The following is an 18,544-nucleotide window of genomic DNA, read 5'->3' as shown; positions in this document are numbered from 1 at the left end:
AAATACTCAGAGTATGAAGTGGAAAGAAGAAATGTAGAAAAATAGCATTGAGAGACACAAGTTCTTGTAGCATCTTCTACCGGATTGAAAATGTTTGTATACAATATAGATAAACATCGAGCAGCTTCTGTCAAATTATCGGTAACCACCAACACTAATTGAAACCGTGTTGAACTGACGTCAGTTTCTCTCTTGAAGTAAAAAACATCTCTTTCAATTGACTGAGAGACTGCCCCTCAACTGAATTCCTAGTTAAAATTCAGTTGGTTTAAGATAATAATTGAATGGTAAACAAGGTCAAACACAGAACGTACTTAAATTTATTGTTTTATACTCCAATCTTCATTTATAATACTTTGGAATACGTCTCAATGCATACCAAAAGTTCGGAAATTATACATTCACAGTTTCTGGTGAAAACTGTAAACTCAAATGGAAACCGACACCTTATGTTTATTGTACCAGTCGCAATAATTTTCTGTCATCGAGCTGACCAATTCATTCGAACTTGTTCACTGTCGACGGCTGAGACAGAGAAACAGATGGATTCATTGGCGCTTGAAACAACGCAAGCGAAACTTCAAATGACTAGACATGGTTATTGAATTGACAATGAATCCAGTGGATCTCATTTGATTAAGGAGTGTATCGAAAATAAACTATCCACAATTTTTTCTTTCAAATTATAATAAAAAACCCTTCTTAATCCACCTAGTGGTGTGATAATGCCTTTCTCTTCTTTCATAACATTCTCATGAAAATATGTTTCATACTTTTATTAAATAATTTTGGATACTAATTTTGACACCAATAGATTCAGATTGATTCGAGTAGTTCACAAAAGCATGCTTAAGTGTTTATGTCACACAGTCAGCATCATTTTTCCAAACTAGTGCTTGACATTTGCGTTGCCTATTTGTATGAGAACAGTGATGCTAATCTAAAAACCCTTCTTAATCCACCTAGTGGTGTGATAATGCCTTTCTCTTCTTTCATAACAGTCTCATGAAAATATGTTTCATACATTTATTAAATAATTTTAGACGCCAATAGATTCAGATTGATTTGAGTAGTTCACAAAAGCATGCTTCAGTGTTTATGTCACACAGTCAGCATCATTTTTCCAAACTAGTGCTTGACATTTGCGCTGCCTATTTATATGAGAACAGTAATGCTAATCTAAAATAAAAAAGCCTTCTTAGTCCACTTAGTGAAATTTTCATATATCTTGAAAAATCACCATAGGGGGGAGTACATGAAATTTTCGAAATCGAAAAAAAATTTTTGATGCCAAAAGGCTTAGAATTGCATGAAACGTCGAGATTTAGTGTCATCTCGAAAAAAAAAATTTTTTGAAAAAATCGACTTTGGGACTTAGAAAAAATATGAAAATTTTTCTAAGTCCCAGAAAGTTGATTTTTTCAAAAAAAAATTTTTTTGAGATGACACTAAATTTCGATGTTTCATGCAGTTTTAAGAGTTTTGGCATCAAAAAAAATTTTCGATTTTGGAAATTTCATGTACTCCCCCCTATGGTGCTTTTTCAAGATCGAAAATTGTCAAACCTTTACCACCGGGCAGCACCCCTTAAGCATGTCCGATTTAGGTCAAATTTTGCATGAAGGCTTTTTTCGAGGTGCTTGAACTTTTGAGCACTAGAACTTAACGAAAATAGAGGTGATCCCAAAATTTTGGCACCCATATATATATATATATATATATATAAGAGCGGTAAAAATCAACGTGTTTTGTCGGTTACGTCACTTATACAATTATATATCTGGAACCAAAAGTCACAACCATTTGATCTTCGAACTTGATCAACGGCCCGACAGTAGCTTTCAAACGAGCCCAAGTTTGTTAAAATCGGATCAGCCATCTCTGAGAAAATTGAGCGCGTTCAAATACAACGCTTTTTGTCGGTTACGTCACTTATACAATCATATCTCCGGGACCAAAAGTCACAGCCATTTGATCTTCGAACTTGATCAATGGCCCGCCAGTAGCTTTCAAACGAGTCCAAGTTTGTTCAAATCGGTTCAGCCATCTCTGAGAAAATTGAGCGCGTTCAAATACAACGCTTTTTGTCGGTTACGTCACTTATACAATCATATCTCCGGAACCAAAAGTCACAGCCATTTTATCTTCGAACTTGATCAATGCCCCGATAGTAGCTTTCAAACGAGCCCAAGTTTGTTAAAATCGGTTGAGCCATCTCTGAGAAAATTGAGCGCGTTCAAATATCTTCGAAAAGTGCACACACATACACACACACATACACACACACACACATACACACACACACACACACACACACAGACATTTTCCGATCTCGTCGAACTGAGTCGAATGGTATATAACACTATGGGTCTCCGAGGCTCCGTTCGAAAGTCGGTTTTTCCAGCAATTCTAATACCTTTCTATAGAGAAAGGCAAAAAGCCTTCTTAGTCCACTTAGTGAAATTTTAATATATCTTGAAAAATCACCATAGGGGGGAGTACATGAAATTTTCGAAATCGAAAAAAAATTTTTGATGCCAAAAGGCTTAGAATTGCATGAAACGTCGAGATTTAGTGTCATCTCGAAAAAAATTTTTTTTGAAAAAATCGACTTTTTAGGACTTAGAAAAAATATGAAAATTTTTCTAAGTCCCAGAAAGTTGATTTTTTCAAAAAAAAATTTTTTTGAGATGACACTAAATTTCGATGTTTTATGCAGTTTTAAGAGTTTTGGCATCAAAAAAAATTTTCGATTTTGGAAATTTCATGTACTCCCCCCTATGGTGCTTTTTCAAGATCGATAATTGTCAAACCTTTACCACCGGGCAGCACCCCTTAAGCATGTCCAATTTAGGTCAAATTTTGCATGAAGGCTTTTTTCGGAGTGCTTAAACTTTTGAGCACTAGAACTTTACGAAAATAGAGTTGATCCCAAAATTTTGGCACCCTTATATATACAAGAGCGGTAAAAATCAACGTGTTTTGTCGGTTACGTCACTTATACCATCATATATCTGGAACCAAAAGTCACAACCATTTGATCTTCGAACTTGATCAACGGCCCGACAGTAGCTTTCAAACGAGCCCAAGTTTGTTAAAATCGGATCAGCCATCTCTGAGAAAATTGAGCGCGTTCAAATACAACGCTTTCTGTCGGTTACGTCACTTATACAATCATATCTCCGGAACCAAAAGTCACAGCCATTTGATCTTCGAACTTGATCAATGGCCCGCCAGTAGCTTTCAAACGAGTCCAAGTTTGTTCAAATCGGTTCAGCCATCTCTGAGAAAATTGAGCGCGTTCAAATACAACGCTTTTTGTGGGTTACGTCACTTATACAATCATATCTCCGGAACCAAAAGTCACAGCCATTTTATCTTCGAACTTGATCAATGCCCCGATAGTAGCTTTCAAACGAGCCCAAGTTTGTTAAAATCGGTTGAGCCATCTCTGAGAAAATTGAGCGCGTTCAAATATCTTCGAAAAGTGCACACACATACACACACACATACACACACACACACATACACACACACACACACACACAGACATTTTCCGATCTCGTCGAGCTGAGTCGAATGGTATATAACACTATGGGTCTCCGAGGCTCCGTTCGAAAGTCGGTTTTTCCAGCAATTCTAATACCTTTCTATAGAGAAAGGCAAAAAGCCTTCTTAGTCCACTTAGTGAAATTTTCATATATCTTGAAAAATCACCATAGGGGGGAGTACATGAAATTTTCGAAATCGAAAAAAAATTTTTAATGCCAAAAGGCTTAGAATTGCATGAAACGTCGAGATTTAGTGTCATCTCGAAAAAAAAAATTTTTTGAAAAAATCGACTTTGGGACTTAGAAAAAATATGAAAATTTTTCTAAGTCCCAGGAAGTTGATTTTTTCAAAAAAAAATTTTTTTGAGATGACACTAAATTTCGATGTTTCATGCAGTTTTAAGAGTTTTGGCATCAAAAAAAATTTTCGATTTTGGAAATTTCATGTACTCCCCCCTATGGTGCTTTTTCAAGATCGAAAATTGTCAAACCTTTACCACCGGGCAGCACCCCTTAAGCATGTCCGATTTAGGTCAAATTTTGCATGAAGGCTTTTTTCGAGGTGCTTGAACTTTTGAGCACTAGAACTTAACGAAAATAGAGGTGATCCCAAAATTTTGGCACCCATATATATATATATATATAAGAGCGGTAAAAATCAACGTGTTTTGTCGGTTACGTCACTTATACAATTATATATCTGGAACCAAAAGTCACAACCATTTGATCTTCGAACTTGATCAACGGCCCGACAGTAGCTTTCAAACGAGCCCAAGTTTGTTAAAATCGGATCAGCCATCTCTGAGAAAATTGAGCGCGTTCAAATACAACGCTTTTTGTCGGTTACGTCACTTATACAATCATATCTCCGGGACCAAAAGTCACAGCCATTTGATCTTCGAACTTGATCAATGGCCCGCCAGTAGCTTTCAAACGAGTCCAAGTTTGTTCAAATCGGTTCAGCCATCTCTGAGAAAATTGAGCGCGTTCAAATACAACGCTTTTTGTCGGTTACGTCACTTATACAATCATATCTCCGGAACCAAAAGTCACAGCCATTTTATCTTCGAACTTGATCAATGCCCCGATAGTAGCTTTCAAACGAGCCCAAGTTTGTTAAAATCGGTTGAGCCATCTCTGAGAAAATTGAGCGCGTTCAAATATCTTCGAAAAGTGCACACACATACACACACACATACACACACACACACATACACACACACACACACAGACATTTTCCGATCTCGTCGAACTGAGTCGAATGGTATATAACACTATGGGTCTCCGAGGCTCCGTTCGAAAGTCGGTTTTTCCAGCAATTCTAATACCTTTCTATAGAGAAAGGCAAAACCCTTCTTAGTCCACTTAGTGGAATTTTCATATATCTTGAAAAATCACCATAGGAGGGAGTACATGAAATTTTCGAAATCGAAAAAAAATTTTTGATGCCAAAAGGCTTAGAATTGCATGAAACGTCGAGATTTAGTGTCATCTCGAAAAAAAATTTTTTTGAAAAAGTCGACTTTTTGGGACTTAGAAAAAATATGAAAATTTTTCTAAGTCCCAGAAAGTTGATTTTTTCAAAAAAAAATTTTTTCGGGATAACACTAAATTTCGATGTTTTATGCAGTTTTAAGAGTTTTGGCATCAAAAAAAATTTTTTATTTTGGAAATTTCATGTACTCCCCCCTATGGTGCTTTTTCAAGATCGATAATTGTCAAACCTTTACCACCGGGCAGCACCCCTTAAGCATGTCCGATTTAGGTCAAATTTTGCATGAAGGCTTTTTTCGAGGTGCTTAAACTTTTGAGCACTAGAACTTTACGAAAATAGAGTTGATCCCAAAATTTTGGCACCCTTATATATACAAGAGCGGTAAAAATCAACGTGTTTTGTCGGTTACGTCACTTATACAATCATATTTCTGGAACCAAAAGTCACAACCATTTGATCTTCGAACTTGATCAATGGCACGACAGTAGCTTTCAAACGAGCCCAAGTTTGTTGAAATCGGATCAGCCATCTCTGAGAAAATTGAGCGCGTTCAAATACAACGCTTTTTGTCGGTTACGTCACTTATAGAATCATATCTCCGGAACCAAAAATCACAGCCATTTGATCTTCGAACTTGATCAATGGCCCGACAGTAGCTTTCAAACGAGCCCAAGTTTGTTCAAATCGGTTCAGCCATCTCTGAGAAAATTGAGCGCGTTCAAATACAACGCTTTTTGTCGGTTACGTCACTTATAGAATCATATCTCCTGAACCAAAAATCACAGCCATTTGATCTTCGAACTTGATCAATGGCCCGACAGTAGCTTTCAAACGAGCCCAAGTTTGTTCAAATCGGTTCAGCCATCTCTGAGAAAATTGAGCGCGTTCAAATATCTTCGAAAAGTGCACACACATACACACACACACATACACACACACACATACACACACACACACACACACACACACAGACATTTTCCGATCTCGACGAACTGAGTCGAATGGTATATAACACTATGGGTCTCCGAGGCTCCGTTCGAAAGTCGGTTTTTCCAGCAATTCTAATACCTTTCTATAGAGAAAGGCAAAAAGCCTTCTTAGTCCACTTAGTGAAATTTTAATATATCTTGAAAAATCACCATAGGGGGGAGTACATGAAATTTTCGAAATCGAAAAAAAATTTTTGATGCCAAAAGGCTTAGAATTGCATGAAACGTCGAGATTTAGTGTCATCTCGAAAAAAATTTTTTTTGAAAAAATCGACTTTTTAGGACTTAGAAAAAATATGAAAATTTTTCTAAGTCCCAGAAAGTTGATTTTTTCAAAAAAAAATTTTTTTGAGATGACACTAAATTTCGATGTTTTATGCAGTTTTAAGAGTTTTGGCATCAAAAAAAATTTTCGATTTTGGAAATTTCATGTACTCCCCCCTATGGTGCTTTTTCAAGATCGATAATTGTCAAACCTTTACCACCGGGCAGCACCCCTTAAGCATGTCCAATTTAGGTCAAATTTTGCATGAAGGCTTTTTTCGGAGTGCTTAAACTTTTGAGCACTAGAACTTTACGAAAATAGAGTTGATCCCAAAATTTTGGCACCCTTATATATACAAGAGCGGTAAAAATCAACGTGTTTTGTCGGTTACGTCACTTATACCATCATATATCTGGAACCAAAAGTCACAACCATTTGATCTTCGAACTTGATCAACGGCCCGACAGTAGCTTTCAAACGAGCCCAAGTTTGTTAAAATCGGATCAGCCATCTCTGAGAAAATTGAGCGCGTTCAAATACAACGCTTTCTGTCGGTTACGTCACTTATACAATCATATCTCCGGAACCAAAAGTCACAGCCATTTGATCTTCGAACTTGATCAATGGCCCGCCAGTAGCTTTCAAACGAGTCCAAGTTTGTTCAAATCGGTTCAGCCATCTCTGAGAAAATTGAGCGCGTTCAAATACAACGCTTTTTGTGGGTTACGTCACTTATACAATCATATCTCCGGAACCAAAAGTCACAGCCATTTTATCTTCGAACTTGATCAATGCCCCGATAGTAGCTTTCAAACGAGCCCAAGTTTGTTAAAATCGGTTGAGCCATCTCTGAGAAAATTGAGCGCGTTCAAATATCTTCGAAAAGTGCACACACATACACACACACATACACACACACACATACACACACACACACACACACAGACATTTTCCGATCTCGTCGAGCTGAGTCGAATGGTATATAACACTATGGGTCTCCGAGGCTCCGTTCGAAAGTCGGTTTTTCCAGCAATTCTAATACCTTTCTATAGAGAAAGGCAAAAAGCCTTCTTAGTCCACTTAGTGAAATTTTCATATATCTTGAAAAATCACCATAGGGGGGAGTACATGAAATTTTCGAAATCGAAAAAAAATTTTTGATGCCAAAAGGCTTAGAATTGCATGAAACGTCGAGATTTAGTGTCATCTCGAAAAAAAAAATTTTTTGAAAAAATCGACTTTGGGACTTAGAAAAAATATGAAAATTTTTCTAAGTCCCAGAAAGTTGATTTTTTCAAAAAAAAATTTTTTTGAGATGACACTAAATTTCGATGTTTCATGCAGTTTTAAGAGTTTTGGCATCAAAAAAAATTTTCGATTTTGGAAATTTCATGTACTCCCCCCTATGGTGCTTTTTCAAGATCGATAATTGTCAAACCTTTACCACCGGGCAGCACCCCTTAAGCATGTCCAATTTAGGTCAAATTTTGCATGAAGGCTTTTTTCGGAGTGCTTAAACTTTTGAGCACTAGAACTTTACGAAAATAGAGTTGATCCCAAAATTTTGGCACCCTTATATATACAAGAGCGGTAAAAATCAACGTGTTTTGTCGGTTACGTCACTTATACCATCATATATCTGGAACCAAAAGTCACAACCATTTGATCTTCGAACTTGATCAACGGCCCGACAGTAGCTTTCAAACGAGCCCAAGTTTGTTAAAATCGGATCAGCCATCTCTGAGAAAATTGAGCGCGTTCAAATACAACGCTTTCTGTCGGTTACGTCACTTATACAATCATATCTCCGGAACCAAAAGTCACAGCCATTTGATCTTCGAACTTGATCAATGGCCCGCCAGTAGCTTTCAAACGAGTCCAAGTTTGTTCAAATCGGTTCAGCCATCTCTGAGAAAATTGAGCGCGTTCAAATACAACGCTTTTTGTGGGTTACGTCACTTATACAATCATATCTCCGGAACCAAAAGTCACAGCCATTTTATCTTCGAACTTGATCAATGCCCCGATAGTAGCTTTCAAACGAGCCCAAGTTTGTTAAAATCGGTTGAGCCATCTCTGAGAAAATTGAGCGCGTTCAAATATCTTCGAAAAGTGCACACACATACACACACACATACACACACACACACATACACACACACACACACACACACACACACACACACAGACATTTTCCGATCTCGTCGAGCTGAGTCGAATGGTATATAACACTATGGGTCTCCGAGGCTCCGTTCGAAAGTCGGTTTTTCCAGCAATTCTAATACCTTTCTATAGAGAAAGGCAAAAAGCCTTCTCAGTCCACTTAGTGAAATTTTCATATATCTTGAAAAATAACCATAGGGGGGAGTACATGAAATTTTGGAAATCGAAAAAAAAAATTTTGATGCCAAAAGGCTTAGAATTGCATGAAACGTCGAGATTTAGTGTCATCTCGAAAAAAATTTTTTTTGAAAAAGTCGACTTTTTGGGACTTAGAAAAAATATGAAAATTTTTCTAAGTCCCAGAAAGTTGATTTTTTCAAAAAAATATTTTTTTTGAGTTAGTGTCATCTCATTTCGATGTTTCATGCAGTTTTAAGAGTTTCGGCATCAAAAAAAATTTTGGATTTTGGAAATTTCATACACCCCTCCCTATGGTGCTTTTTCAAGTTCGAAAATTGTCAAACCTTTATCACCGGGCAGCACCCCTTAAGCATGTCCGATTTAAGTCAAATTTTGCATGAAGGCTTTTTTCGAGGTGCTTAAACTTTTGAGCACTAGAACTTAACGAAAATAGAGTTGATCCCAAAATTTTGGCACCCTTATATATATAAGAGCGGTAAAAATCAACGTGTTTTGTCGGTTACGTCACTTATACCATCATATATCTGGAACCAAAAGTCACAACCATTTGATCTTCGAACTTGATCAACGGCCCGACAGTAGCTTTCAAACGAGCCCAAGTTTGTTAAAATCGGATCAGCCATCTCTGAGAAAATTGAGCGCGTTCCAATATCTTCGAAAAGTGCACACACATACACACACACAGACATTTTCCGATCTCGACGAACTGAGTCGAATGGTATATAACACTATGGGTCTCCGAGGCTCCGTTCGAAAGTCGGTTTTTCCAGCAATTCTAATACCTTTCTATAGAGAAAGGCAAAACGATATTTTATTCAAACTAAAAATTGATCCTTTATTATACGAGGTTGAACTTGAGCATAATGAAAACCGGATGAAATTTAAGTTATTTTTTCACGAATTTTCGAATTTTTAATCGAACGCTTTTAATCAAGTTCCGGACAAGTGTGGCATCGCATTTTTTGGACGCTTGAGCCCAAATTTTTTTCAACTCCTGCATATTCCCAGCTGCCTTACCAGTCTTCTTGAAGACCTTCGACACGATTGCTCAGTAACATTCGATGGATCGAAGCTGAGGGCAATTTCGTGGATTGATATTTTTCTCAACAAAATTTATACCCTTTTCCGCAAGCCAATTGAGATTGGTTTTGGCATAGTGAGCCGACGCTAAATCCGGCCAAAACAGTGGAGGTGTACTATGCTTCTTAAATAAAGGCAGTCATCTCTTCTGGAGACTCAGATCGATAGATTCCTGCATTTATAGTTCCGGTAGTGTAAAAAATGGTTAAATTTAAACCACAGGAACATATTGCTTGCCATACCAGTACCCCAACGACGACAGTAAAGTATTGTGGACCTGGAAGGATTTTTGAGTCCTCCTTTACATAAGTCTCATCGTCCATCAAAACGCATGCATCCGGACACTGCAAAAGACGCGAATACAATTTCCGGGTCCTTGTTGCTCCGCGCTTCATCTGTTCTACACTTTGTTACGAATCTGCTTCTTGTAGGTCTTCAGGTGATATCGCCTCTTGATATGCTGGATTATTTCGACACTCGTTCCTGCTTTTTTGGTCAAACCATGTATTGACATTGATTTGTTCTTCATGATTAGAGATACCACTTTTTGGTCCAGTTTCGGGTTGGAAAAACCGTGTTTTCTGCCTCTCCTGGTAGCTCATCCAAAGAATAGTGTTTCCCAGACTTATTAATGATGGTTTCAACACTGGCATGATGAATTCCAAACCGCTTCGCCAATTTTCGTATAGTAATACCCTTCTCACTTAGCCATGTGTCCAGAACCTTAATTTTCACTTCCTTTTCAATACTAACAGCCTAACAGCCGAACGCACAGCATGCTGTGATCTGAGCATAACAAAACCATCTCCAAAACATGCGCACAACACAAATGTATGTGGATAGCTTATTTTCGATACACTCCTTATGACCACAAAAGACAAATTAATGAATTGGAATACACTGACAGTGAGAGGTCAGAAATTTCAATGAAATTTTACCGCACTGCTCATGAGTACTGATCATACAGAATTTTTTTGTTTCATTCTGATTATAGAGGTTGTAACCGACGACACGACCAGGCACTCCGAAGGAAAATCGGAATAAAATTTGTTCGTGAGCGATTTACCGCCAGTTACCGCAAATATAGCGACCCCTTGTTAATGATAAAAATGAAATTCTTAAGCAACACTGTTCTGGTTGCTACAACATAGTTACCAAGGTATCCTAGAAATAAAAATAAACAAATAAATTGAGAAAGTTCGTCTGAATTCGAATATCACAAGATTGCTTCTGTGAAGTTTTGAAGATTATTTAAAATATTTCTCATAACAGATTTATAATTTCAGTTTGACCATATGGTGGTGTTTTGGAAGAGCCTACAAGATTTTTGATTTAGTATGCTTTTAAATTACCATTTAATTGTTTCCTGATAAGAAATGAAGAGAGCGTGTATAAAACAGCCCAAGAATACGGCCGGTTACTCACTCAAATTGTTATCTATCCATAGAATAAATATCGATTCTATTATGACACGACCGTCCGCAGTATAATGCCTATTCATTTGTTTTTCAATAAAATACTAATAATAGTTGTTGCAAAGGTATTTTACTTCACATCTCGTTGATGGATGTTCTGCTTGTACAAGTATCAAGTGTTTGAATACGGGTGGATTATCTTAAATATGACTCGCAAAACTTTTAATTCAGTCATATCAAAAATATTTCTTCACTAAGAATCTTGGTGAAGTTAATCTAAGTCGTCTTAATCGTTTTAATTTTTCGTCATATTTTCCCTGTATGAGTTTTTATTGATATTTTGTAGAATTGGTAACCATATAAGCTAACCATTTGAATTAAACCCATAATACATTTATAATTGCAATTTCGTATTCTTCCTTTGCGACATACAATAGAACCGTGGTGAAATACTTGTTGATTTGTTTTGCTCTATTCAATTTTTTCAATTGAACAACAAACGTAACCAAGGATATTGTTATTCTAGAATCAACAGTTTATCAACCTGGGTTGCCGGTTCCGAACATATTTACCAAGATCTCATTTTGACATTACGAGTTACTAAGGGGTAGTTAAATTTACGATACAGTTTTAAAAGCGAGTGCCAATAAAAACTCGAATCGAACCCAAGTGCTACGTGAAATGCATCGACCCATTACGCTGTACTCGTCTCCAGATAAGGAAAATATATAAATCTGTATGAGCACTGATCATACAGAAATAAGTGCAGATGACAAACTAAATTTTAAACATTGCCATCATAAACCGAAATTGACTATGGTTACGACTAACTACACTATCTCAAATACAAACAAGAATTCAGATTTTGAGAAGTCAACAATATAATAACTATAATTTCTGCTAATAACAAGAAATTGGATGTAGCTGCGATATGTTAACCAACTGACCCTCAAGTGTCGCAAGGTACTGATGAGAACAGGAATCATAACAAACATTTTTATTTTACTCCTATTTTATGTTGCAAAGCTTAGAACACTACATATCAATTTGGAGCCTGACCAGCAGCCGATACGAGACATAAAGAATCATTTCTATAACGGACACCAGCATCCTGTACTCGGAATCGTTGATATTTTTTTTTACATATAAAACAAAACAAAGAGCCACTTCACTTTATGACAGATGTCCAGTTGACGTTATTTAATTAATTCATTTTGCGCCAGAACGTACGGCGTTAGCATTGCAAAGCATTAGCGGTTTCAAGTCCGAAGATCTTCGCGAATTCATCCAGCATGACCCGGAGATAAAACTGAAAAGAGAAAATTAGCACGCGCATCTGCTACCTACAAAACAATGTACACCAAATGCATGCAATTAGTAATTATCCTGTCGAGAGAAGAAGATTAATTTTCAACAAAAGACTAGCAATCCTACTCATAATGCAACGCTCTGGGTACCAAGAAATGCAAAAGCCCGGCGGTGTATAAATCCAGAATCTGCCGTGTCAAAACAGCAGTTGCTCAAATTAACTAAGCTACTTACCGGGACATAAGACTGTCGGATGGAAAAAAATATATTTCTCTCCGACGTCTAGCATGTACCTACTAAGTTATTTCCGAGATTATAAAATTCTTTCCATCTCTGCCCCTCTTTGCGACTCAGACGCCCGACGAGTTCCAAAGCACGATGCTGCACACATCTGCTGTCCCACTTTGGTACCGTACCGTACCGTACAGAGAAGCAAAGCTGACTTGTAATAAATTTTCATATCCTGTCGCCTTACTTTCTTCTTCTGGCACTGCAAACTTGGTTTCGTGTTTTTTTTATCATCGAGTCGATTGCCAATTCCGTGACGTAAATATCGCCAAAATATTAGAGTCTTAATCATGTGGACGGATCAGAAGACGCTTTTTTGCGTTTGGTTTCGCAGTGAAGCAGAACCCGCCGGGCAATTGATTAGACGACTGAACTGGGATGTTGATTCTGTTGATATGTTCTTGGCGGGTTCGCGAACATTAAACGTTCCGCATTAAATGTTCCCCACTGCGGAATACCACAGAGTCTGCCAGAAGTGAAAGTTGAAGAGGTTTTCGGGGTTTCATACCAAACGTTCTGCCGGGGGTTTAAATGCTTTTACTTTGAAAAGTGAAGTTTTAATGCACTTCCGCTGCAAAAATAAAGCAAAGTTGGAAGCTAATTGTACTACATGTAAATGTTTCTAATTTTCAGATGATTTTAAGCGGAAAAAATTACCCCACAATGTAAAATCACCGGCAATGTAAAGTATTTAAAGTTTACCAACAAAAATAACGGGCACCTGAGTTCGATTTGCCAGCACCGTACGTAGAGTCAGCAAGATTCTTTGATCCGATAGGCGAATGACAACAACACAGAAACTTCTCGGTATGATTAGGGAACTATTAAAATTATGATGCCGTTTTTTCAACCGTGATAACTAGAACGCTCAGGTGCAGAATCTCAAAATTTTGTTCTAACATAAACATTCTTTATCTTCGATTTCCGACACACCATTGGAACATTTCCGTTCATACCTTTTGCTTTAACGTAGTCGACACCAATTGAGACCAAATAATAACCGAAAACGAGAAAACAAAACGATAACGAAAAAAAATAATAGACGAATGAAATAGCGAAAGTGAAACTAGCGAATAAATATCCGACAGAAACTAGACTCGACGAGAGTGTGCTAGACATGATCAGTAAGACGATCGCCTCTCATGAAGATTTCATTCTCAGCTTACACTCAAAACATCTCAACGCGGCAAAACGTGCCGGTATAATTTCGATAACACAAAAGCAAAAGTAACCGCTTTACTCAGAAACTTTGCGTAGAAAAATCAGCATTACTTCGAAAATGCGCCTAAAAATACCGCAGAGTTTCGATTTTTTTTTGTCTGATGTTTTGAAATTTATAGAAACGTCGAGGTACCAAACAAACAAAAATTATGGAAACCTCAATTCGCTTTTGACATTTCCGAAATCGATTTATTTATATCAGATATCTTAGAAAACCTGAAACGTCGAGTTATACATAGTAGGAAAAATAATTAAAATACACTGAGGTCTTTTTCACACGATTTTTTATGCGTTTTCCGGTTTTTAATGTTTTGTCTTAGAAATGCATGAAACGTCGAGATCTGGTGTAATTCCGATTTTTTTCAGTCAATTCTCTGACACTAAGAAAATTTCCGATATTTTAAAAAAAAAAAATTCCGATTTCAGATGTCTCAAAGTCGGTTTTTTTCTGTGATAACACCAGATCTGGACGTTTGATGCATTTCTTAGACATTTGACATCAAAAAAAATCTCCGGTCTCAAATTCTCTAAGACCGAGAGCCATTTTCTTTCAACAAGTTAAAAAGACATTTGGCATAAAAAAAATTGATATAAAAAAAAACGCATCCGTTTTGCGGATTTTTTCTACGCGGATCTGCGAAGTTACGCGTTATTTTTTTAAGCAGATTTCCGAAGTTTCGCGTTTATTTTTTGCGTGTTTTTTTACACGGTACGTATGTCCCGCGTATAAAGAAACCTCAGTGTAATTCGATTCTGGGGCTTAGAAGGTTGGTCCAAATTTAGTTTCTAAAAAATAACAGCAGATCTCGACGTTTCACAAATTTCTAGACATCTGACATAAATACCGCTCGTACATTGGTTTTTACGAAAAACAGTACATTTGGCCAAAAAAGCAAAAAAATACAGCAACATACATCGACTTTAAAAAACAATACATTTTACGGCACACATTTTTCCGGAAATAATGAATAAAAAACAAAAGCATCTCACGATGAAAACAGATTGATTATGTAATGAGACTCGCGAAAAAGCCACAGCAGAAATGGCTGTGCAGGATAGCTTAATTGGCAACACGATTTCCCCGGATAGGAGCTAGCTACGGGATCGAGTCCCGTCTCTGCAGTAGCTTTTTCGCGGTTTTTATCACGCAGCTGTATTCGCATATCATTTTTTTTTTTTAATCTGTTTTCAAATGTAAAACTAGCTCAATACGGCTCTACGTCTTGACAAGACTAAACAAATCGATAAAAGCAAATAATTAACCAATGATTTTATTTGTTATTTGCACGAATTAATCATCAAACATGTTTTGAGAAGCGGATATTATTTATAACAATCTTTAATAATTTAAGTGTTTATTTTATTATTTTTTCTTTTTTGGTGTGCTGGGACATTTTTCTGTTTTTTTAATCATCAAAATTCCGCAAAATTGTCATGTGCTATGAACATGTATGATTAATGAAAAAAAAAGTTGATTGCATGCACTAAAAACCCTTCTTAATCCACCTAGTGGTGTGATAATGCCTTTCTCTTTCTTCAAAACAGTCTAATGAATGTTTTATCATTTTATGAAATAATTTCTGACACTTATTAAGCTAATCTAAAAAAGTCCCAGAGAGTTGATTTTTTCAAAAAAAAATTTTTTGAGATGACACTAAATCTCGACGTTTCATGCAGTTTTAAAACTTTTAGCATCAAAAACAAATTTAGATTTTGTAAATTTCTTGTACTCCCCCCTATGGTGCTTTTTCAAGATCGTGCTTAGGGGCTGTCCATAAAAGACGTCACGCTTTTTTTGGCAATTTTTGACTCCCCACCCCCCCTTTGTCACAAATTGTCACAGCAGCAAAGACCCCCCACCCCCCTATGTCACATGTCACGAATTCAAAATAAATAAAATTCATCTCAATACATTCTCAATATGTATGACAAACCATACAAATATGAGGGAAAAATCGATTTATTACATGCTATCATTAGATTAAAAAAATATCTCAAAAACTACAAAACCATCGAAATTATTTTATCAATATTAATTGAATAATTTTACAAAAGTATTTGATTGGAATTGATAAAACATTTTAATCATCTGTTTTAATTCTCCTAGGGATACACAGATATATTATTTCTTTAGCAAAGGAATAATATTTCCTTAGTGTAGCATACAGGGGTGAGAAAATAAAGTTCAAAATCTCATCAAATCGAGATCACTGCCGAAGAAGATCGCTTGTGATCTTTCCAATAAAGATCACTTATGATCACTGATCAGTGATCTTTAAATCACATCGATCAAAATCGGTACGGCTCTTCCCTCCTACAAAATCGGTAGTGGTTTTGAGCTAAAATGATTATTTATTCATGTAAGTTCATTCATTGGATGATTCGATCAGCTTTGAACTTGGTGGAAGAAAAGTACATATGATCAAGATAAGACATTACGTGATCTACGTCTGAAATCGTTGATCCCTGCTGAGGGATGTGAAAATTAATAACAGCAATCCTATAAGAATGTTTAACTAAGGATTACGCGTGTCAATGAGACTTTTCCAAAATCATGGAACATTGTCATTTTTTTTTATCTTTGGAAAATGCTCGTTTAACACATATATTCTCGTTCGATGCATCACTTGTTCGATTTCGCAACCGTTGTTTCATTCGCAATAAAATGAATACTAGATTAAGAGAAATAAATGCTAGATGAAAATTTCATGAAAATAATAAGTTTGGATCGTAATCACATTGATATTGTTAATTTGGCAGCATTCACTACGCAATAGCAATGCTCCATGCAAAATTAGTTTAGAAAAATATTTCACACCACATAGTGATTAGAGCGACAAAAGACTTTGTTTTAATTCCAGCTGGTTGATGCTGATGATGATGTTTATGATGATGCACTACATTGATTCAACTCAATAAAACGCTTTTTGACATGACATTGACATTGATATTTATGGGAGTAACAGGAGCACAGGGTTTGAGCACACTTGCACTCCTTCCGGGTAGATGTGAATAGTAAACGAAAATCAAAATAATAACAAATATTACCATCATATCTTGTCTTGATGTTCCTGTGCTTTCATAGCAATACTTTATATTTTCTTGATATTTAATCGAAGGAATCTTCTTGATAGATTAGACAAAATCTATTTAGCATCAAGATTTGTTATTATATCTTATTTCGTTATTGATGAGGCATACCAATTTCATTAAGTACTACAATTGATCCAGTGGTTCCTTTTTCAAATGGAATACAATCGAACTGCATCAGAATAAGATAAGAGAAATTCTTATGATATACTATTCTCAGAGCAAGAAAATCAAATTACTGAAAAATTCGTCTTCTATAAATGTTTTGCTCTTGCTTGGAAATTACAATGGTAGAATTTTAAGTGTTTGTTGCACTTTTCTCATGCAGACTTTGCAATGATTTTTGATATTTTAACTCTGATTTTAAACTAAATAATGTTATTTTCTATCATTGAGATGTTTGGTTTTAATAATTGGTTTGCAAATCACTTCTACCCGGGCTGTTATTTCTGTGTATGATATTCAAACTAAACAAGGTAATTTAATCAGCTGCATGACATGCTTTATGATTGAACATGTTTTTCTTATCATTATAATAATTGATAATCACAACATGTATATTTATGTTATTTGCTGGTTTTATTGATATTACTCCGCTAACATGGTATTGCTGAATGAATTTTAAATACATAAAAAAGTATGAAATTTCAATGCGACCGAGCAAACAAACAAATTCTTTCATTCTTTGTTTGGTTTATATTCCACATCTGCTTACTACTTATCATAAGATTTTCGAAGGTTAAAAAATCCATAATTCCAAGCGATTGGTGCACCCAAACTCAAATACATTGACTAAAATTGTCAGTGTATAACTTAAGTTAAACCGTTGGAAGGCATCTTTTTTTACTCATATTAGGCAAAATTTATTAATTTCGCTAATTTACTCAACCCTCCTTGAACTTTAGCTGATCACAGCAGAAATGATTTCCAGCATCTTTCATTTCCGAATTTACAAGCTTTTTCATCAACAAATACACGTTTTCCTATAGAATGTAAACGTTTATTGTGGAGATTTTTTCAGAAAATAAGGCAAAGCAGTAATATAATTAGGTATTTCAAAAATGCGCTCATTGAAAATACTGGACGTCACATTCCAACAAACCTCCCCCCTCCCCCCTGTCACAAAAGGTCACGTTTTGTGAAACACCCCCCTCCCCCTTGCGGCGTGACGTCTTTTATGGACAGCCCCTTAAACTTTTGAGCACTATCGCTTTACGAAATTAGAGGTGATCCCAAAATGTTGGCATCCTTATATATATATATATATATATATATATATATATATATATATATATATATATATATATATATATATATATATATATATATATATATATATATATATATATATATATATATATATATATATATATATATATATATATATGTATATAAGAGCGGTAAAAATCAACGTGTTTTGTTGATTACGTCACTTATACCATCATATCTCTGGAATCAAAAGTCACAGCCATTTGATC

General features: G+C 36.0%; 1 protein-coding gene across 3 annotated transcripts in view; it reads right to left on the bottom strand.

Moving 5' to 3' along the window:
- Positions 1 to 18,544, bottom strand: part of LOC131432793 (dopamine D2-like receptor) — a 763,103-nt gene that overhangs the window by 615,827 nt on the left and 128,732 nt on the right. The window lies entirely within an intron of this gene.

The sequence above is a fragment of the Malaya genurostris genome, chromosome 2 (genome assembly GCF_030247185.1).
Source record: "Malaya genurostris strain Urasoe2022 chromosome 2, Malgen_1.1, whole genome shotgun sequence".
In the NCBI taxonomy this organism is placed as follows: Eukaryota; Metazoa; Arthropoda; class Insecta; order Diptera; family Culicidae; genus Malaya; species Malaya genurostris.
The sequence above is the reverse complement of the archived record's forward strand: the minus strand, read 5'-3'. Positions and strand labels throughout refer to the sequence as shown.